We start from the raw sequence: 23,662 nt of genomic DNA, 5'->3' as shown, positions 1-23,662 counted from the left end.
GCTTCACGGTCCTATTTTTGACATCCATACAGCCTGTTATGGCTGTCTGCTTAAAATAAGTCCAATTAACAATTACCGTCTGTGCTCCTGACTAATGAGTAACACCTGAAAAAGCTTTAAAATGCCCTTCTTAAAACTCGCTCCTGCTCTTGTAGCTATAAGACACTCTTCCATCACATTACTTTCTTTTTCCTTAAGCAACTGTCAGAATAAACGTAAATGTTGGTTTTTACTCTGTTTTACTTCCTCCTTCATCTGTTATTAGAAATACTAATGTAAATAGTTATGACAGCCAAGCTCAAGCTCCAAAGCTTCCATGTCATTATGTCACCTTCTCTCAGGTATCATTATTTCACTGCCACTCTGAAGCTTTTGTTGTCATTGCTTATATATGCCAGAGCTTTGATAGAAACCCCATTTATCTCAGTCACTGACAAGTATTAAAAATACCAGTGTTGTAAACATGGATTGCAGGAATATGAAGGTCAAATGCAGCAAGAGGGGGTGATCAACTGGCTTCATGCTAAATTAGAGCAACGCTCAGTGCTAGAGCTTAATGAGCTAAGTGTCATTTGACTGTAGGTCCGGAAATGGCTGAGTGTCTGTTTAAGCTATGTGTTAAGACATATTATATCACACAAGCGCACATAAACACATTTGCACTTGCAGGGGGACAAGTATTAGGTACACACACGCAAATGCACACAACCATCATTATCATTAGCTGTGCAGAGACAGACAGAAAGATGCATGTGGTCATACTGTTTGGCTAATTGGACAGTGTGTGTATGTGTGTGTGTATAGAGGTGAGCATGGGCCAGAAAGATTAAAAATGATGACGGTGTAATTGTCTGGAGTCGAATTAAAGTGTTTCCAGAGCTCATCGTCGACATTAAGAAGCACTAATGATTTCTGTCGCCAGCCGCGTCTAAAAATGCAATCAAATGCATCCATCAATCACACATGCTTAAATCGCATCAGGCCAGCATGCACACTATATAAGAATATATCAAGATAGCTTCAGTGTGCAATTAATTCAATGCATATTTCACCTTTGGACAATATTTAATAATAACCTAGTTCATTAAACTCCTTATCGTTATTTAATTCATTCAATTTATTATGCTTAGAAAGTACGCGCTGTTTTTAAGCAACGTGTCTCCTCACAGGCATAAGAACTTCCCATCTGCTCATGGCCACCAGAAATCTTCGAAGAACCCCTGAGGTTTAGCATATCTCATATAGACCTGTTATCTTCTCATATTAATTTGTAATGGTGTTTATTTACTGTATTTATTTAATTTGTTACATTCGCATCTTTTAAAAGGTAAAGAAAAGCATCCATGGACAGCTCAAATCAGCTTGTTTGGGCTCAGTAATACCAATGTCACTACCAAGTCAAGGACCTTGACTGCATCATCTACATACCAGTAATGACTGAATCCAGCACAATAACAGTGTCCTTTTCAGCTTAACTGTTGCAGAAAGACACTGGCCAAATAATAGCCTTATGCACAGCCAAAGGTACATTGAAATGACCTCTGAGCTAAATTACTTCCTTCCAAAACAACATTCTTGTGATTCCAGTCCAATAATGCTGTACAAATAGTAAGAGTATATATTGTTTGCTGTGAAATATTTCTGAATCCCCTGTTAATTATGTTTTGAGCAGGGTGATGCTTTGCAAAAGTCTCTCATGTTTACTCAAGGCCATAGCCATGCACAGATCTCCAGCTCAACTCAATAACCTACCCAGTAATTTGCCCTTTTGGCTTGCTTCTCGGTTCTTTTGTGTCAGGTGTGCCAACGGTGTTATTGTTGGCCAAATACAGAGAGGAGGCAGCTATTAGGAAATGCCTGCCCTTCTGTATCTGGTCTTATACAAGCTGCACATCTGCTTCCTCTGCTTTTGTTTATGTGTAGTGGCGAGAGGTCACAGTGGTGAAGGGCTGACAATTGCCTCCTGTCAAGATGGTGCAGAAAAAGTCACGATCTCTGTCAGGAGAAATTTGTAAACCTAATAGTGCATTAGCCATTGCTTTTCATAATGTACTCAAAAATAATTTGTATACAGTACACCTAATTGCCATCATTATATTATCTGGCTGCGAGAGGTTTTACTTCAATAAATACTTTCTGGTAAGTAGAAAGTATGAAAACTGCTGAATGGTTTAGGAAATACAGTTCTGAGCACATTTTGGCCTCTGATACTATTGAGAAATATGAACATTGATTATGTGCTATCATTGTTTTATTATTTTTTTTAAATATGGGAAGATGAATCCCATGCAACAAAGTCAGGAGGGACACATTTCCATTGTGCTTTGGCCTGTGCGTGTTGACATTACACATCAACATTTGACCCAAGTCCTTTTTCCAACCACTTTATGATGTAGTTTGATGTCAGAGCAATTCCAAACAAGGGTGGGTAGCACACCCGTTTTCCTAAACGCTATTAACATTCACTTCGTTCTGACAAAGCATAGCACAGACAGTGGAGTGAAAAACCATGTCAGGATTTTAAAAAGTCCTGATATGCAAAATCAAATAAAACAAAAGTAAAACACTCAGTGAGATAGATCTGCACTTCTGACCGCATTCCCAAACCTACAAGCTGAGAGAGAAAGCTTGAACACAGAGGAAACAGTTGCATGCATGTCCAAGTTCCATTCGTCTTTGTCCAAGAACAACACCATCAGTGCGCCTGAAAAAACCATATAAATCGATCATCACACCCGGTCTCTGTCAAATACTTGTTTGCTGTGTCTGGGTTTGCTTTTATGGACAAGTTTTCATTTTAGACTAAATGTAATGAGGACATTTCTGTACTTGCAATGATATTGTGGCTCCTATCCTCACAATATGAAAGGTGCTTTCTAGACACAGATTCTTACCCATTAATCTGACAGCATCTCATAGTGTCAGCTGTATGCCTGAATGCAGCACCTGTTCAACTTTTTCCATTAAAGTCAAAATGGACATCTTGCAAGGTCAAATCTAGGATCGTCTAGGACCGTACCATGTTGCATCTTTCAACATGGTACGGTCTGAATGGACTCTGTAATAAGTATTTGCCCCCTTCCTAATTTCCTAGTGTTTTGAATATTTCTCACACTTACGTGTTTCAGATCATCCAAAAATGTTAGCATCAGACAAAAATAGCCAAAGTAAATACAAAACGCAGTTTTTAAATGATGATTTCATTGATTAAGGGAGAACAGTTATCTAAACCGAACTGGTCCTGTGTGAAAAAGTAATTGCCCCTCTTGTTAAATCATGAATTAACTATGACTAACGAATTTTTGGGGAAAGTTGAGCTCAGTTTCACTAAACACACTCAGGCCTAATTACTGACAGATCTGCTCAATCAAGAAATCACTTAAATAGAACCTGTCTGACAAAGTGAAGCAGGCTAAATGATCCCAAAAAGTAACAAAGTCACTGAAATATCAGTCTGGAAAGGTTAACAAAGCGATTTCTATTTATTTTCTTTGGGACTCCAGTGAACCACAGTGAGAGTCATTATACACAAATGGAGAAAACTTGGAACAGTAGTGAAGATTCCCAGGAGTGACCGGCTGACAAAAATTACTCAAAGAGCATATTGATGAGTCATCCTGGAGGTCAAAAAAGAACCAAGAACAACATTAAAGAACCACAGGCTTCACATGTCTCAGTTAAGTTCAGAGTTCATGATACAACAATAAGAAAGAGACTGGGCAAAAATGGCATCCATGTTTCAAGGAGAAAACCGCTGCTGACCAAAAGGAACACAAAGGCTCGTCTCATACTTGCCAGAAAAACATCTTGATGATCCCCCAAGATATCTGGAAATATATTCTGTGGACTGATGAGACAAAACTTTTTGGTTTGAGTGGCATTACACTTGGCATGAAAGTAACACAGAAAAGGAACATCATACCAACAGTAAAATGGCGGTGGTAGTGTGGTGGTCTGGGGCTGTTTTGCTATCTCGGAACCTGGAAGACTTGCTGTGGTAAATGGAACCACGAATTCTGTTCTCTACCAAAACATCCTGAAGGAGAATATCCGGCCAGCTGTTCGTGACCTCAAGTTAACATGCACTTTGGTTCTGCAGCAGGACAATGATCCCAAACACACCAGAAAGTCCACCCCTGAATGGTTTAATAAAAACGAAGACTTTGGAGTGGCCTAGTCAAAGCCCTGACTTGAGTCTGATTGACCTGCTGTTGCATGACCTTAAACAAGCTGTTAATGCTGTAAAACCCTCCAATGTGGCTACATTACAAAAATTCTTCAAAGATGAGTGGGCCAAAAATCCTCCACAGGGCTGTAAAAGACTCATTGCCAGTTATCACAGTTGCTGCTACTAAGGGTGGCCCAACCAGTTACTAGGATTAGAGAGCAATCACTTCTTCACACAGGGTCATGTAGGTTTGGATTTTTTCCCACTTAATCATAAACACCTTCATTTAAAAACTGCATTTTATGTTTACTTGTGTTATCTTTGTCTACTAAAATTTCTTTGATGATCTGAAACATTTAAGTGTGACAAACACACACAAAAAAGGAAATCAGGAAGGGGGCAAACACTTTTTTCACTCCACTCTACAATTCACAAAATTAGGACTAAGCATGTGTCTGACCAACATCTCGAGTGACCGATCTTACGAAAAAGGGGTTGTTTTTGAGAATACCCAAAAGAGCAACAACAACTCACGTCTAAGATATACATCGTATTCAGCAGATGAAAGAAAACTGTTGATGCTCACTATTTAGATCAGTCCATTTTAGACGCGACTGAGGGACTAAAAATAATTCCCTTTATAAGGAGTAAAAAGCTTAAAACCTTTATATTACAGAATTTATTTACAGAAACCTGTATTCAGTCATACAAGAAGATAATTGTGATTCGCAGATTTGGCACTGGAAATTACAAAGTAGACAACATGATCACATTTTTCCATGTCAGGCCTGTTTCTGTTCAGCTTTTAGTCTTTCAGCAATCCAGAGTCCAAAATAAAAACAAAGATGCAAACGATGTAAATTTGAACATATTTAGATTTTCTTGCATTGTTACAGTTAAAGCAGTGGTCAAATGACACTGATTAAACACTTTCGACTGATCAACATTGTGAAAACTGGAAAACGGCATCAAACTATCCAAGCGTAAAAAATGTGTTATTCTAAGCAAAAAGGAGCTTTCCGTCCCCGCGAGCTATTTCTAGGACAAAGCTGATTAACTGAAGGTTATTAAATTGGCAATCCAAAGTCTAAAGCGATCTACAGGAACTCTCACCTGTTTCCAAAGCACTATAATGAAGATTAAAAGTGACCAAAAAACTAGATAATTTAAAAAGAAACAGTTCAGGCATGATTCATTCAAGATAGTCTGACTAAAAAAAAAATCTGACTATAATCAGCAAAAGTATTGTTGAGGAAAAGATATCAAATGGTGGCCTCAGATGATGATGATGATGATGATGGGAAAAACAGCAGATTTAAATTGATGAAAAGAAACACAAGATGTTATCAGTGAGAGCCTGTTTTACCAACTACACCCTGGGATACTTACACTGACCCAACTACACAGTCACCAAGGGGAAGAGTTGCCCAAGAGCATAACGACCTCAAACCTTACAAGAACTTGAAAACCGAACCACAGGCATGTCACCTCAACCCACTTGAGGGGAGGTCTTTTCTGTTGTGGAAAAATTCAACTTTAATGATACATTTAAATACTGAAATATGTAAGTACTCCTAACATCATGAGGACCTTTGTCACATCATGCTGGAATATCGCATAGTGGTTATAGGTCCAGTATGCCAGTTTGAAAGTGACTGATACCAAGGTACTCCAAAAATAAATAAATAATATATATAATCATCCACCAGTCCAGCCAATTGTATGATTCTACAGAAAATACATTTCTATAATTTTTTTTCTATCCAATCGTCGACTCAAATATATGTATCCACCACTGAACTACCAGCAATGATGGCCTGGGCATATATGATATGTGATACAAGGCCTTATATCATATATGGTCATGTGATCACTTGGTGATTGGTGGATAGGTAAACTGGACACACAGGAATGGTTGTTTTAAATATTTCCTACTACATTTCTTTTTCTCTATATACATTATTTAAATTGCTGTAAATATGTTACAGTAGTATGTTACATGGTAGAAAAGCATGTGAAACAGAGAGGGCAACCACATGGAAAAATATTTGGTTGGTTTAAACAAAACGTTCTGCTAGTTGAATATTTGGTTGATAATTTATTCAAAATTTAACACAAATAATGTGACAGCCTAAAGCATAAGCATGCACACACCCTTGTTTTCATCACGGTAGCTCAACGTTCACACCATGTTTAGCTATGTGTTGCTCTGAGTCACGGAAAATATGTGCTTAATGTAGCATAACAAGATTTCCATGCGTGTCTGCAATCTAATAAATATTAGCACTTAGGGGGTTTCTATGACTCTGCATATTTGCAAATACAAAAATAATATATAACAAATGTCTACAAAGAGGAAAACACCACAAATCAGGCCTGGTCTACGATTGAGCTATAAGTTTGTGAACTTGGTACCCTTGGTCAGACCGATCACAATTCCCATCTCTTCTCGTTTCTCATGGAGACCAATAAAAAGACTGATTATAAATATGCACAAACACACTTCGGGTCCCTCCAAAGAGAGATGAGTGTCAACACAGACCGAACGTGGATCGATAGATTCCCTCTTAAGTACATTCAATCTGTGCGTGCCCAGAAATTCATATGGAGGGCAGCGAAAAGAGTCAAGAGAGGCTACATATAAATGATGTGTAATCAATATTATTACAACATAACTGTAAACTGAGTGTTTTCCAAATTAGATTCATACGAGCAAACTAGATTGATGCAATGAATATAATGCCAAATTAAAAGATAGCAACATATTAAGATATTATTTTTAAAATAGCAATTTGTATTTACTTTAATTAAACACTTTGAAATGACTCAGTATATAAAATCACATGTGGAATAACAAATTTAAAAGGTCCATGAGGAATTCAGGCTTGTAAACACAAACCGTGTAAAGCTTTTTAAAAACATATTATTTTAAACTACAGTCTTCTCCAATAAATCATTAAGTTCTTCATCATATGAAAATACACACACACAAAAAACACACAACCATGCAACCCTTCTGTACTGTGGGTCTGACTGGAAGGCCCGTCTGACCTTCAGTCACATCAGTCCCTCCCCTATCCTACTCCATCATCCACTTCCCTCTGGCTGTCTGCCTCCACAGTAAACCTCCCCACCCACCACTACACAGTAAAAGATTCTGGGGCAGATGTCAGGAAAAGCAACTTGAGAAATTAAATGATGAATGTGGAAGGAGAGGGAGAAAAGCAAGCGCTTGTGTGGTGAGACTGAATTAAGGAGAGAAAAAATTTGTTGGAAAAGAAGAAGGGGGGAAATAAATTGTGTTGAGCATTTTAGTTTAGGGATAACGGATCGATTTGTTAACAGAAACCTATTTACTCCATAAAAAATTCCGTTCTTCTGAATTTTCACATGAAAGACATTTAAGGATTCAAACGGTACACAGAGTATGGAAATATTAGTTTAATCAGCTAACAAGTAACTATGTGTGATGTCACTTCACATTCATTTAATTCATCTGATATTTACATAAATTTATGTATTCAGCAGCTTTTGCTAAAATTTCTAAACTTTACTAACAAACATTTTTATACATCAAGAAGCTTCACACACGTATTCAGTCTCCACCACACTGCAGCCTATGCACAAACACCACACACAGAGTTTAATTGCAGTAATTAAGCAGCTTAGTTTAGAGCAACAACTGTTGATGTGATGCGTGGGTGTCTTGGCAGGTAGTATCATCATCACGGATTAACCCAACACACACACACACACACACACACACACACACGCGGGTATATGCAAATATCTCTCAAGCATGTTTACACCAATTACACGTATGTGTCCATGCTGCACATGCATGTTTGGTGTAAGTGTGTGTGCGGCGTGCACGTGCATAAGTGAATATACATGCATAGCTTTAATTAAGAGCCTACACAATCCTTTAAAAAAACAACAACACATCAGCTTTAACCTACTTTTGAATAGTTTCCGAACTGCAGGCATGACCTTCTGTGCACGTCTACGCATAACGCAGAGCGTCTCAATACATCAAAGCTTGTTTGTATGTGCACACATATGTGCACACGTAATGTCACCGAAGATATGGGTCAGACACACTATATGGATATATCAAAAGTAATTGGCAAGGGGGCTCCAAGTATGTTTATGTGCCTATTGTTTCTATGTGTGTGACTGTAACAGCGTGTGTCTATGAATACAAACAGAGTAATGGGGGAAAGATGACACATATACACGCTTGTCTTTTCTGTGTGTGTCTGTGTGTACTTGTAGAAGCTTCCTGTTTTCCAAGATGATGAATGACTACATATGAGAGGATTGGGACCAAAAGCAGCCCTTTAACTGCCTTGAGTGCTTCATGACAGTGTTGGTTCCACTAAAATACGAGGAGTTCAAGTGAATTAATGGGCAGGAAAAGATGGAGGTGGAAACTATCTGAGGATTTATATTTTTTTTGCTGAAGTTTCATAATCATGTAGCATTAGAACATAAATGTACCAAGGGGACAAGATTCAAATACCACAAAAAAGAAATATGTTAATGACATAAGTTAGCAATCAATCACAAATAACTCGTAAAAGTTTCATGCAGCCTGACAGCCAGTACAAATGTTTAAGTGTTCAAAAAGTAATGACACAAAAATAATTTAAACATTTGATGTTTGAATGAATGGAAAAATATCCTGACACCTGTGCAATTTAGATTTTCTTTTGCATTTTTCTCCTATTTTCCTGTTATTGATACCTAATTACAATGTGGCATGAGGAAAAATGTGTAAAGGGCATCTGTGAGCAATGCATAGTATGAGAAATTACATCTAATACCAAAATAACAAACATGTACAATGAGTGTCTTATATTTCTTTTTCATACGGTTGCAATGGAGTGCATGAGTCTTAACTAGACAGTGATGCAAGAAGCTCAACAACTGATATACTGTAGGTAAGACTCAAAACCTCTGTTTGCATGATTTTGACAAACCATAATGCCATTCCTTCAACAGTGAATTCTACACACATTTGCTCTGAGTAAGAAGCAGTTTGTGAGAGTCAGGAAGCAATTTTCTCGGTATGTTCTCAAGGCAGGGTTATACGTTCAATGAAGTCATTGTCAGCCCACTTTAAAATACCAAAATATATATTTAAGCATGTTACTACTAACTATGTCATTGTATAAAACCGCAGGTGCTGCAAGGGTAGATGTAATTTCTGTCAGACACTCCAGGAACTGCAAAACAATAAGACCATTAGACACACACACACACACACACACACACACACACGTTTTAACCATGAGAATAACATATGGAAAGTTGTCCTTATTAAAAAGTCATTGAGGTTTGTACTGGTTAATATCAGCTGTCAAGAAGTTAGCATAATGGACAAACATACACACGCATAAATATGTACAATCACATATACTGTATATACATATGGTCATACAGGACCCAGTGACATACAAACACACCAGACTTTTTACAGCTGTGTTATTAATCAGACATAATAAGGTTTGATTCCATTCATTTCAACGGTGCTGACCTAATTTCTTGGTGTGTGTGTGTGTGTGTGTGTGTGCGTGCGTGCGTGCGTGCGCGGGCATTAATGTGATAAATAATTATAGGTCCGGTCAGTATTTATGCTAATATATTCATGACACACCTGCAGGCATGATGTTTGTGTTTGTTAATTCATTTAGCCAGTTTATGCGGTGTGTGTGTGTGTGTGTGTGTGTGGGTGTGTGTGTGTGTGTGTGCCTTTGGAATTAGTTACTGTACCAAGCCCAAAAGAACTTTGCACTCTGTGTGACCCTGTGTGAGTGTTAATTAATAAAGCAACTCTAATATGTATTCAGTGCATTTGCAGCTGTGTTTTAAATATTTGCAAATGTATTACTGCGTTATTCTGTGTCATATGTGTTAACTGAGCGCTACACTGCACAATATTATATTATGTAAATACTTGCATTTTCATGAGGCACCGGTTCTGTATTAAAGCCGTTAAAAAGCTGAGGTACATACAACAGAAAGAAATGTATAGTTCAATAACTCTATTCTCAAAGAACTAAGGCCATAATGTGCTTTTTGGGCAGAGTAGTCAAAGACAGGAACTGACTGGTCCCAGTAAGAATAGACAGTGAAAACCAAAGGCCAAAGCTTTTCAGGGAACGAACTTCAATCACAACCACATGTTTGAACATGCAGAGACATTAGTGTTTGCATCCTTTTTATCCACAATTTATGCTGCATAAGTATCCATAGCCATAGTTTGCAGAGAGATTACATTGGCAGACAAGGATATACATAAAAAGTAAAGTGCAAGTCCACAAGAAGGGGTCTGATTTTCAGTTCTTAGAAACCTGCAACCCAACTGAAAAAAGAGAAAATGTAAAAAATAAAATAAAACATTTGAAAGTTTTGTTTTTTGTTGACCTGTTAACCCTGAGGGGTGTTTCTGAGATTCCTGCTTGGAAATGAAATGCCCAGACAAACTATCTCAGTATCAAAATACAGCTGCGACTTCATCAATTTATCAGAGTTGTAAGCATCACAGCAGATGGCTTTGTGTCAAAGTAACTGAGGATAAAACACAGAAAAATATAAAGGAGCTTTTCCTTATGTAGCATATAACCCCCTTGAAAATATGCTGCAGTGAATCAGAAACTAAAGAAAATCCTGAACCAACATGTGAACATTATCTGTGCAAAGATTGATGCTGCTGAAGTAAAGAGTGTGCAAATACAGAGGTATATCAGAATCATAGCTAAGCATTTTGCAATTTGGCATAATTTGTGAAAGTTCTTTGGTATTGAATGGCAGAAATGAGGTTTTCTTGTCTGAGGTCATTTTAGTGGGGAAAAAAAGACAACACTACACACAACAGCAAATTGGTGCATAATTAATTGTTGGATCCAGAAATTATTTACTGCGAGTTGCATGTCAGATAGAGCTCATTGCAACAAAGGCCACTACTGCAGAAAACTAAACGTCTAAAAGCAAAGTAAAACAAACATCTTGCTACATACAGTTTTAGCTAGTAGGCAAGTAGCTTTACAGTGAAATTGCCCCCCCCACCTAAACACACACAGACACAAAAACATGCAATGGGGGGTCGAAGGGAATCAGGCACAGGGTTTTCTGCAAAGTGACAGATGTGGCGACAGGCTGTCCAGTCAAGCAGAAACGCTCAACAACTTGTTTAGCCAAAGACCTGGAGTGACAGTGACTGTGGCTAGAGAGAGAAACGTGTCAGGACAGACAGAAACACACACAGGAGAGGAAAGTATACAAAATACCGTTACTCCACTATCGGAGTCAAGAAACACAAACTTCATCTTAAACGTACTTTTTGCTATTAGCAAAAAGTGATCCAGTCTCTCTTTGGGGTTCAAACCAAAGAGGAAGAATCAGGAATACCACTTCCCTACATTGAATATACACTCCTCTTCATGCACACAGCTCCCAGTCTCTACTCACTGCACACCAGAAGGTCAACCTTCCCTCTTCCTCCTGTTCAAGTCCATCTTAACCTCTTCTAATCATCTAGCCCAGTGGTTCCCAAATTTTGTGGAAGGGCATGTGGGGGTAAATCCAGGTGTGCCTTGGGACTTTGCGTCATCCAGGCCTTTTTATTTTAAATGCACAAAAAATTTAAGCATGAAATTTCCAGTTTACTGTGTTAGTACACATCAGATGGTCTGGATCAAAGCCTCAGTCAAGAGGAACTACTACCAGTCCTATGACTTCAGCTGTAGCCAGTATTTCAGCACTTTTTAGTAGAAGTGCATAATTTTTCTGAGATGTTAACTAATTCAAAAACAATGCATCAAACAAGCTAAAAAAAAAACACTTGGACACCAAATCTCTCTTCTGAGGGAAACTTTATCTACTATAAAATAGCCTGGGCCCCAGGGTCTACTGGATTGGGCGAAAGCAATAAGGGGATGAATGCAAGTTGTATGCTACTGAAGCTTATTGCACAGGAAAAAAAGTTAAGGTGACCTGCTGAAAAGTGTCTTTATCTGATAATATAATCCATAAATAAAATAATGACATTCAAGATGACATAAAACCAGTTTTGGTTTTTTTTGTAAAAATTTAAAAACCACTGCCGTAGCACCACCACTGGATAGCCAGCTAAGGCGGAAGGGTGCTTTTTGCTACCTCCCAAAGTTCATGGTTAATGTCTCAGGATCTGTCTCAGAGTGGAGCCAAGTATATTGTCTACATTTTTGTGAGCCTCTTTCCAAACTCAAAAGATGTATTTATGCTTCATCTGATTTAGGCCTCACATCAAACAAAAACATTTTTAGTGTCAGCATTCAGAGAAGATGAAATCCTATCCTGTGGATAGATTGTTACACTACGGAGAATTAGAAAGTCTCATATGTGGCCTTATTGTTGGGAGGCTAGCAGTTGGTTTCTATCTATATACAGCAGGTCTAATCAGCACTAAAAGGGTATGAGCCGCCTTGTGAAGGGTTTGATAATGTCTTTTATACTCAGAGTGGGAATAAATTTATGATAAGGAGAAAATCAGCTGTCACTGATGATTAGCCTTCTCACCATTCTTAGCAAAAAGACAAAACTTTACTGCTTTTTTGTTTCCCAAAATGACACTGGACTGCTAATTGCTTTTTATTATCCTATTGGATATTTTAATCGATTCATTTTATATGTAAATAAAACCTCTGGGGTTTTTTTTGTCACTATGCAACATTTGATCGTTTTAAACTATTAGAGCTTCTTATGAACTTTTTTTTTTTTTTTTTACCTGAAATGCTTTGGAGTCATGCATTTGGGTCCGAGTCATGAAACCACAATAGCAATAACTCCATATAAAGCCATATCCCCTTAGTGAAGCAATGTTCTCTTGATTAACACAAAGTTATGTGCTAAAATGTGCTTCTGTTTGGCAGGAGTAATGAGATCACACGAACTACTGAGGCTAAATACTGCACTGCCACCAGAGGCAGGCAAAAATAAACACACAGATGCATGCTGAAGACATGTCCTGACATGTACAGAGCTTATGTTTGTGTGTTTGCAACCCATGCAATTCAAAAGGATTCTCTTTTCTTCCTTGCCAATGGAAACTACTCTCACTGGTTAAACTGAGGGAAGTGATAGTGTATTCCATAAGATCAAATAATTTAAAGCGCTGCTGTCTTGTATTCTATCGTCTCCCCTTATCATTTTTCTTTTTAATCATTCATATCTCTTCTTGCCGTTATACATCGCTGAAAGCTCTTCTCTTCTTTTCACTTTTATCTTTCTATCACTTTCTCCAGCAATTTGCTTACTCTTTAAGTATTCAACAGCATCGCCTAATGTGCAGTCATTCCTGCCCACCCTGTCAAAATAGAGTCCCACACAAAAATCCTCTTTTAATATTCTAATGCTCTAAAACTTTCAAATCCCTATCATATACCACAGCATTCATTCAGTAGTTAACTAATTAATATTCACAAATATTTTTAAAAAAAAATCATCTTAAACTATACCTTTACCTCACCAATCAAAAACTGACATTAACTGGAACAAAACAAGCATCATGAAAGCTAATGTAAAGTTTGTGCCCTGAGTCAAAGATCTAAGTAAATATCCAAATCAGTATGTTTTGTAAAATGGAACTTCCTATCACTCAAAGAAATAATACAGTTTAACTAAAAGATGACTTTCGAAATGCCCTTTTTGTCTGTATTAACTGACATTGCATGGTTTATTTTTGTTTGGCGGCAAACTATTCAAGTTCCCTCATATTAAATTCAAAAAATTCGTAATTTTTCTTCTTTTTTTTTTATACTCCCAGTGTCAGAAAGATAAACTGTCACTGGTATTCTGTGCATCAGCAAACAGAAAAAAATGTTTGCACTACAACTGCTTTGGTTTAATGTTCAGGTTAAAGTAAATTATTGGTAATAGATATTCATCAAATCCATGATTTTACTTAAAAAAACCAAACATTTTATAACGAATAGTGCAGAAGAATTCTTCAACCTTAGTCTTAAAAAAAAGAAGTCTGTTTTGCATCAAAAGAAAGCCTGCTTGGTTTAGTCATCAATGGCACCTCCCCACCCACTTCTATGATTTGCATACTGTGCACGAACATGCCATCTGATAACACCGAACATTAAATATTCACAACGAGCAGGCAAGAGCTCATTATTTGAGCAGCATATTGGTTGCAGGTTGGGTTGGGTTGTCTTGAACCATCACAGGATTTAAGAAATAACTTTAAAAAATCCAAAGTTTCTAACTAGAATACACTTCTTTTTTAACCGTTTACAATTTAAAGCTCTTTGAATGTCTTTGTGTTACCTTTCATTTTCGAACCTTAGTACAATAAGTGTGGTGAACAGACCTGTGCTTTTTGCCCCGTGTCAAATCTTACTGGTTCAATTGGCGTCTTGTTGCAGTTTGTTTGGACAAAGTAATTCCGATGGTGACCAAAGAACTGAATCAATGTCCTTTTCCTTTTTTAAACCTTTCTTTAAATACAAATGAAAACATTTGCGATTACGAGTCTCTTGCTAGCACGTAGTCTAACATAAGCTAACATAAGCAAGTGAACTAGTAGTGAAGTATAGTGGTTGTTTTGACAGTGAAGTCTGATGACCCGTGCACTAGACTCCTCAACTAATTTAGTTCAGTTCAAATAAACTACAGGTATAAAAATGCCCTAAGAATTAGCTGGCTGTGTTATGTCCTGGTTCTACCACCATTCAAAGCATAAATTTGATGGATTGTATCTAACGGTGTTGCCATAAAGCATGGCTTTACGAACATGTAAAGCCACTGCCAGTATTGCTGGTAGCAATGTTGTTGACTCTTCATTGAACAGGAACGCTACAAATTTAATTGGATCATGTGTTTTTGATGCTAAAATGACAGCTCAGATATAAACCTGAGGGATGAAGATGGAGTACAAAACGATGATCAAGTTTTCTGCCTGTTTCTATCTCCCAAACAATGACACATCCAACAGAAGATGCTTTTGAACAGTAAATGTGATGGAGTAATTACTTTTGAACTGCAGTGGGACAAAACAAAGGTTGTTTATCGAGGGGCAATGCCATGTACAACCTGAAGCACAAAGAGTTTGAGTTAAAACCGTTTGAGGGAACATTTCCTAGAGGACACATTCAGTAGTTTCCAGCATTTGCAAAACATTTCTGTGAGCAAGCTTCTGTTATGTTTGTGTAAGTATGTGCATGTGCATCAGCTGTCTACCCTGTAGCCCCTTCATGTCACCCAACACCAGGAGCTCGTGGCTATAACAACGGGCGGTCCACTATGTGAGAACTGCTTCCTGCAGGGAGTGTGAAGAGACCCCCTGATGGTATCAAAATATATATCAGAGAAGGACAAACACAAACGTATGCACAAATACACAAAAACTACACTAGGTTTTAAAAAAATAAAATGAATTCCACTTAGAGGATGTGGGTGTTCTTTTGTAGAATAACCATACACGAGGACATGTTTGCCAAATACAGGCACTTTTTAAACTTCTTTTGATTCCTAAAGAAAAAAAATGAATATGACTTATTAAACATTGAATTTATCCAACTCAGCATGAGTACCACAAATAAGTCTACACCAGTTTACTGATGAAACTATTCTCTTTTTGCCCGGTTTGAGCAGCTCGACAGTAGTAGTTAGATAAAATTAATAAGTGATTGAATGTATAAATATGTTTGTTATATGTGAGCCTGAAGCCATTAAATTTAATGTAACAGCACTAAAAGAGCTAAAATCGTGATTAATAAATTATATTGCTAATCCACGCACAACACAACATCATCCCACTATGGATCATTTAAAATTCATTTAAAACTGAAGAATAAATAAACAAATAACTTTGGGGCTAACGTTTCTCTCTTTTTTTCCCAATTCCTTAAGCTAAATGGGAAAGAAATGAGTTACTGATGATAAATTGGGTTTTAAGCTTTTCATAAGCAATGTTAATTTTTATCTAATATGCAGTGTTGGGAAGGTTACTTTTAAAATGTATTCTACTATAGATTACAAAATACATGCACCAAAATGTATTTTGTAACGTATTCCATTACGTTACTCAATGAGAGTAACGTATTCTGAATACTTCGGATTACTTAATATATTATCATGCTTTTTACAACTACATGAATGTACTATTGCTGTGTGATTTATTACTATTACTGAAGGTTATTCACCATACCAATACCAACTGTATTTTTAAATATTAATATAAAAGGAGTAACAGTACGGTGGACATTAGGTAAGGCTTCACTTTTCCACCGGTATATAAAGCAGGTCCGCGGCTCGTCGGGCTCGTAGCCGAAAACTAGCTTTACTTTGTTGTCTGGGTCAACTTTGCTAGCGAGAGACAGAGAGCGGTGCTGAAAGGCTGCTCCAACGGAGCTTATTGTTTCAGAGGAAAACACGAACACAGTGTACAGTCGAGTCTTAATAGCTTACAACTGGGCTCATCAGGCACTATTTTTGGCTGCAGTGGTTATTATTATATTTACATGCTTCCAGCTCCCGTTTCTGGTTGGTGACAACTCGTACTTTTTTGACTCTCCTTTTTCTTCCTCCCTCCCTCACAGACACATAACGGGTATGGCAGTCCATTCTCCCTGCAGCACGGACTACACTGCCCATGAAGCTACATTCTTTAGGGCTATGCCAGTAACACTCTGCCTATTGCCTTCATATTAAATCATTTTTTTGAATAATAATTTTTTTAAATATTTCTTCACGTCATTATGCGGGCCGCAAGTACGCGTGACATGGGCCGCGAGATTGAGACACAGACATTAGAGCCTCTTAATGTGGGTTTTGTTTGTGTTTCCACCGGCGTGGAATTATCAGAAATAGAGAGGGGACAGCCTAACATATGAAACAGGAAAAGACCGCCGTGTAATCAGTTTATTTCAGCAAAGTAACTGTATTCTGAATACCACCTTTTTAAACAGTAACTGTAATGGAATACAGTTACTCATATTTTGTATTTTAAATACGTAACGCCGGTACATGTACTCCGTTACTCCCCAACACTGCTAATATGAACACACAGAACACACAAAAACTCTAAACTCTGATAGAAGAGCAGATAAATTACCAATAAACAAAGACTGTTAAAAAACTAAAAAGGTTATAGTTCTCAAGTGAGAACACGTTCTTAAAAAGTGTAAAAAAAAAAAAAGAAAAGAAAAGGAAAATGACTCAGAGACAAAGAAATGCACACAACAAATCGACGACAGGACATGAGGAAGACTGTGCCAGTGACTGATGAAGAGGGAAGATCAAAGAAGTTGTAATGACAGGGTGAGAGAGCAGTCAGTAAAGAAAAAGACGAGTAAACAGAGCCATTAGTGAGTGTGAAGTGATGGAACGATCCAGGCAGAAAAACAGCTGCAGACATCATTTCTCTGTCTTTCACACGTAATGAGTTGCACTGATCACAAAACATGATGTGGGTTCCATGTTAATTACAGGTAAACTACCAATTAATTGTGATGTGTTAAGTGGATGGATGTGTGAAGTGTGTATGGAAAAAGATAGGAGGCCACTAACTTGCTTTGGTAACCAAAAACTTCTGTTTGCATGGAACACTTCTACAGAAAGACTGTTTATATGTTTCTGTGGGCCATGGGGAGGAAAAAAAGCTGTGAAGTTAAAGCCTGAAGTTGGAGTCTGTCAGTTGCCTAATAGCTATAATGGAAAATAAGAGTAAGATGCATAAATTTAACGTAAAGAATCTTTCCACATGTAAAAAAGTGTCAAATTTTCACCAATGAAAATGCTGAAATATGCTAAACTAAGCAGTTTAGCACATTTCAGCTTTTTGGTTTTATATCACTGAGAATCTCATCTGTGCTTTTTGCAGATGATGTGGTTCTGTTGTGTTCATTGGGTGGCGGCCTCCAGCTCGTACTGCAGTAGTTCGCAGACAGCGTAAAGCGGCAGAAATAAGGATCGGCACCTCCGAGCCTGAGGCCATGTTCCTCAACTGTAAAAAGGAGTTTAAATATCTCAGGGGCTTGTTCATGAGTGAGGGGAGTGGGATACTGACAGGCTGATTGGGTCTGTCGCTTTGAAGACAGAGCTGAGCGTAAAAGTGAAGCTGTTGATTTACCGGTTGATGTACGTCCCTATCATCACCTATGGTTCTGAGCTTTGTGTTGTTACTGTAAGAATGAGATCCTGGAAATTAGCATTTTTAATTCTGTTCAGTCATTAAAGAGGGCCTAACTCATCCACATTGAAAGGACCCAGTAGAGGTTGTTTAGGCATTTGAGAAGGATGCCTCCTGGGTGCTTACTGGGAGAGGTGTTCTGGGTATGTCCTATTTAGAGGAGGCTAAGAGGCAAACATAGGACATCCTAGAGCAGTGGTGTCCAAACCCAGGCCTCAAGGGCAGGTGTCCTGCAGGTTTTAGATGCGTCCTTGATTCATCACAGCTGATTCAAATGGCTAAATTACCTCCTCAACATGTCTTGAAGTTCTCCAGAGGCCTGGTAGTGAACTAATCATTTGATTCAGGTGTGTAGACCCAGGGTGATATCTAAAACCTGCAAGACACCGGCCCTCGAGGCCTGGAGCTGGCCAAGCCTGTCCTAGAGAGATTACATCTCTTGGTTGGCCTGGGAACACCTCAGTGCTCTCCCGAACAAGCTGCGGATGTGGCTGGGGAGGTATGTCTGGGCTTTTCTGCTTAGGCTGCTGTCCCCATAAACCTGGAGCAGAGGTGGGTGGGTGGGTGGATGGATGGAAAAACCAAAGCACATACAAGCTATAGAACCAGAAGACTTCCCTGCTGACCTGGTGGAAACCAAAGTTCAAGTTTAAGGACCAGTAAATTTTCAATTTGATATCCATTAAGGCAAAACACATTGCCTATTTAAAAAATAAATAAATAAAAAAAATCAATTAAACTCAAAAACACAGGCCACAATCTGATAATGATTTATTTATTCACATATTTATTATTTTTGTGGACAGAACAGGAAGTCGTGGGTCCAATACCAGGTAGCTATGCTGGAAGCCCTAAATAACAGAGACTAAGTCAGGAGACTAGGTAATGATTTCCCAGACTTGCTTTATTGTTGTGTTTTATAAAGACAGATGTTCTATGACAAGCTGTTCTTCAGTTTAATTATCATAAAGTAAGCAAACAGGCTTCTCTCCACTTGAAAATTACAAACAATAAAGACACTGGATGGAAAGGGAAAGTGCTTATTGCGATTAAAAACACCCTAAATGAATCTGTTGCTGTGCTGCTATAAACAACTTTGTACTCAACTTTCACTCATCTTAAGCACTCTTCCCACACAGAAATCCATCTGACACAAATATGCCACACGGTAAAAACTTTAAGCCCTCAGGATATCTAAAGGGCTTTTTGTTTTTGTGACACTGACAAAAAGCTTACAGAAGAACTGTGTAGATTAAACAGCCCAATTAATCTCAGATTCTTTTCCCTTTAAACCTCCGAGACAAGACTTCAAAGCAGACAAACTTGAGGACTTGAGCCACTTGCGGTTTTTCCTTTGTTTCGTTTTGCACTGGGACTATGGAAACAACCTTGTGGTTTTCACAGGCTTTCCAGTAAAACTCGACTGAAAAATGATTTTTTTTCCTTTTAGTGAAATCTCAGGTATGACACTAGCTAACAGGGCATGATCTGCACTCAACTGATCATGTAAATCAGTATCCACCATCATACATGACTGCTTTTAATAACTCCTTGTACCAGAACAGAGTGATGAAAGTAGGAAAACAGCAGCATAATAAGTAATAAATTAACTAAAGTCATGCTGTGATATGATGTAATTAAAGGCTAAGGCCCAAAAAAACAAAAAATTCAAACCAGTACTTTTTTGTTTTTGTGCCATCATTACAGAACTTGACTAAACATGAAAGATCACAAGGGAAATGAAAAGATGATTGCCCTCCCACCCACCGCCACCACCACGAGAAAAAATAAAAAAACATGAAAATAATTTCTTTAAGCGGGAAACCATTCCGAATATTTATAAGGCTACAATAACAAAGAAAGAGGGTGTCACTTTATTTGTTGTCTTTTGTGATTCACATGGACTAACGAGGAGGAAGCTGGCAAGTAAACAACATCAACAGTAGTGCGCTTAGCTGCTTGGGAAAGGGAACCCACACACATACAGAGAGAGGCATGGGCACATTTTTTTGGCGAGAAGGAACTAAAAGCCAAATGTGAGTCAGAGGACTTACAGCAGTTAAGACACAAGCTGACTCTCAGAGTGTGCGAGAGACAGTGTGGGCATGTGTGCAAAGCTCTACAGACAATAACAAGACCAGTGAAGCAAGCACATGGTCTGCGTGCTAATCCAAGTGTCCTACTGCCACCTATTGATTGAAAAGGGAACTGCTCACCCCTCCCCCCACACAGTCCTCCACAGCAGTTAAATACAGTCGCACACGCTGACTTCAAGTGACAGAGAGTAAAAAATTCATTAATAAAAGACAGATTGAGCTGAGGCGGCATGGAGAGAAGATAAAGTGACATAAGGAAAAGGAAATAATAATATGGACTCAAACAACTCCAGAATATAGATAATCTTGTTTGAAAGCCTCATACAACAAGTATAGCAACAATTGTTGTTGTCAGATTAAATTATAATGTACATTTAGTAGTACACAGAAGGATCATCAAGTGTAGTTTTTGCTTACTTTGTTGTGTTTTTTGTCAAAGTACGTTATGGTGAAGTGGAACAGGAAGAAGAGAGGTGTGGACACAAGTTCACAGAGTACAGAGCAGATGGTGTCTGCTGGACTTACACAATCGCACATACACACTTGTGCACACAGATACACAACACGCTGGTGACATAATAGCAGCGTGCCAGGTGTGTGGTTGGTGGCCTGCAGTGTGGCATTGACTGCGAGTTCTGTGTGTTGTGTGTATGTGCCCTCCATTGTGTGAAATGGGCCCCCTATTCACTACTCTCTGCTGCCAGCTTGGCACTAAATCACAGGACAAGATGCTACACACACACACACACACACACACACACACACACACACACACACACACACACACACACACACACACACACACACACCACCCTCTGCTGTCTTTTTTTGTCCAGACTAGGGAAAGAATTAAAAGAGGTCAAATAAGAATGCAGAGGCAGCAACGCAAGTGAAGGACAACAGCAGTTTAGCTGCAGCGGAAGAACAAAATGTCACAAAGATGTTTAATGTGGTATCACAACAGAGATTTAAAAAAAGAAAAAAGTAGAAAAGAACCATCCCTCGCTTTCTTCTTTAGTTTCAGTAGCTTCCAACTCTTCTGGTGTGAGCGCACAGCGACACACTCCAATACACGCACAGCACACTAACATGTCCGCGCATAATGAGCAGTTTCATTTTGCGCATACAAATCATGATCTAATTGGCTCTTCACTATCTTATTCTAATAATCAAAAAATAAATATATAATCTTCTTTCATGGAGTTTCTTTTACTGTTGGCCGTTACCGACACTGATATTAAAATCAGTTATTCATTTTTAAATCGATAGTTATTTTAGACACATGAAACATGAACAGATTTGTTATAAGCTGTTACTTATGAGTCCTTATGAAGACGATGTGTCGACGGAGTTTGAAAATAAACTTGTTTGACTCTTTTGACAAGTTTGGGATTACTTGTTCTTGCTCTGCTCAGATCAGCCGTTTGGTTTATCTGTATCACTCCAAACATGTGTTGCCATGTTGCCTCTTGTGCAGCGGTCCCCAACCCCCGGGCCACGGACCGGTACTGGTCTGTGAGTCGTTTGGTACCGGGCCGCGAGAGTTGAGGCTCAGGTGTCAAAATTTATGTTTTTCGGGGTTTTTATCGTTATTTTTTTAAATCATTTTTATCGTTAACCCAGTTTCCCTGAGTCTTTTCCCAAATCTTCCTTTTTTTGGTACCAGTACTGGTTGATTTCTTGTATTTATTCGCGACACCTTAAAGGCCGCTCTGTGAAAATATTGTCGGACATAAACCGGCCCGTGGCACAAAAAAGTTTGGGGACCGCTGCTCTTGTGGACAAACTTACAACATCAACACTCATAACACGGTTTAAGAGTGTTTCTCCCGGCTCCTCCTTAAGCTACGTTCACACTGGAAGTGATTTGCAACATCGTGACAACCAGGCAAGCAAATGAAGCAACTACCAATGAGAGTGAAGGATACTGGTGATTGACATAAAGGAGTAAATACATCAGAGGGTCACCGGGACAGCCAGAGCCTGGAATATCTGCAAGCAGCAAACCATCAGCTTCAAAGTGACATGTGGTGAACAAATCGCGCCCATCGTGCACAGAGATTTACTTTCTTCATTTTCATTTATCAACTGTTATAAATTCAGATACCAATACATGTGAAAGTAACTAATATTGGGCGATATAGATACACGATCAGGCTCTATTAATTACACCAAAATGTTACACAGATTAACTGAATACTGAAGCTAACTATATTTTTAACGAGGATTAGACCACTTTTTTATCAAATGCTTTTTGTGATCAACGCAAAACAGCAGACAAATGTTAAGCATATTATAACTGTTTGTAACTCCTGATCTCCATGCAAAGGTAAAGATCTCCAATCAAAACCACAAATCTCACGAGGAGTCTCACACACTGCCTCGTATGTGCACTGAGAAGTATATAACAATGTCACAGAAGTGCAAAGGAGCTTTTCCTGATTTAGCCGGATTGATTAGTTTCCAATAGTTAAGCTCTCAGCATTTCCCCGTCTGCTGCACACACCATTACACTGGATCTTTAAAAACTGTATTCCGTACAGCTGAGATTTTCTACATCTGTTCTTTAATTTGTGTTTTGCTTCAGTTAAACACGCAAACAAACACCAAAACAGACCTGACAACGAATCAAGTCGAGTAACTATTGTTATTAATTCTTTGTCTGTCGGTATCTGAGCTCTAGTGCATGTGTTCATGTGTGATTGCAGTCTTTAATGAGTTTGCTGGCTCCACAACACCCAGAGTATGAGAAACTGTTGCTGGAGCCTGAACGATTACTCAGTAAGAGCACACATGGAGGGACCTCCACATCTCAGTGAAAAATATCAGCAAGCTATCGGCCTGGTAGCGATTCAGAAAATCCATTTTTAGCTTCTCTGAGAGGGCTTTCTCGGTGAATAATGAATGTGAGTGCCTCCACACAGGAAATTTGTGTTAGCGCTTGCATGCTCAGCAGTTTTCCACATGCTCTTTCTAATAGATGACTCTTTGGTGACTCAACTATGATCAATGCTCTCCCATCAATATTTCAGTCTTGCTGTTTGTTCACCTCCAGTGTGAGTTTTTATTTAATCTTACTACCTCCATCTACATGTTTACAATTTACATACCCATCTGTATCTGTTAATTTATAGCTTTCTTTTGGTTTCCTGTAAAACATTGCGCTCACAACCCCACAGCCTTTGCAAGAAATGTAATGAGCCAAGCAGCAGAGCA

At 38.4% G+C, this 23,662-nt stretch overlaps 1 protein-coding gene across 2 annotated transcripts in view; it reads right to left on the bottom strand.

Moving 5' to 3' along the window:
• The window catches only part of cdkal1 (CDK5 regulatory subunit associated protein 1-like 1), a 242,918-nt gene that overhangs the window by 110,210 nt on the left and 109,046 nt on the right, over positions 1-23,662 (bottom strand). The gene's annotated exons all lie outside the window — the stretch shown is intronic.

The sequence above is a fragment of the Oreochromis niloticus genome, linkage group LG11 (genome assembly GCF_001858045.2).
Source record: "Oreochromis niloticus isolate F11D_XX linkage group LG11, O_niloticus_UMD_NMBU, whole genome shotgun sequence".
NCBI classification, from domain to species: domain Eukaryota; kingdom Metazoa; phylum Chordata; class Actinopteri; order Cichliformes; family Cichlidae; genus Oreochromis; species Oreochromis niloticus.
The sequence above is the reverse complement of the archived record's forward strand: the minus strand, read 5'-3'. Positions and strand labels throughout refer to the sequence as shown.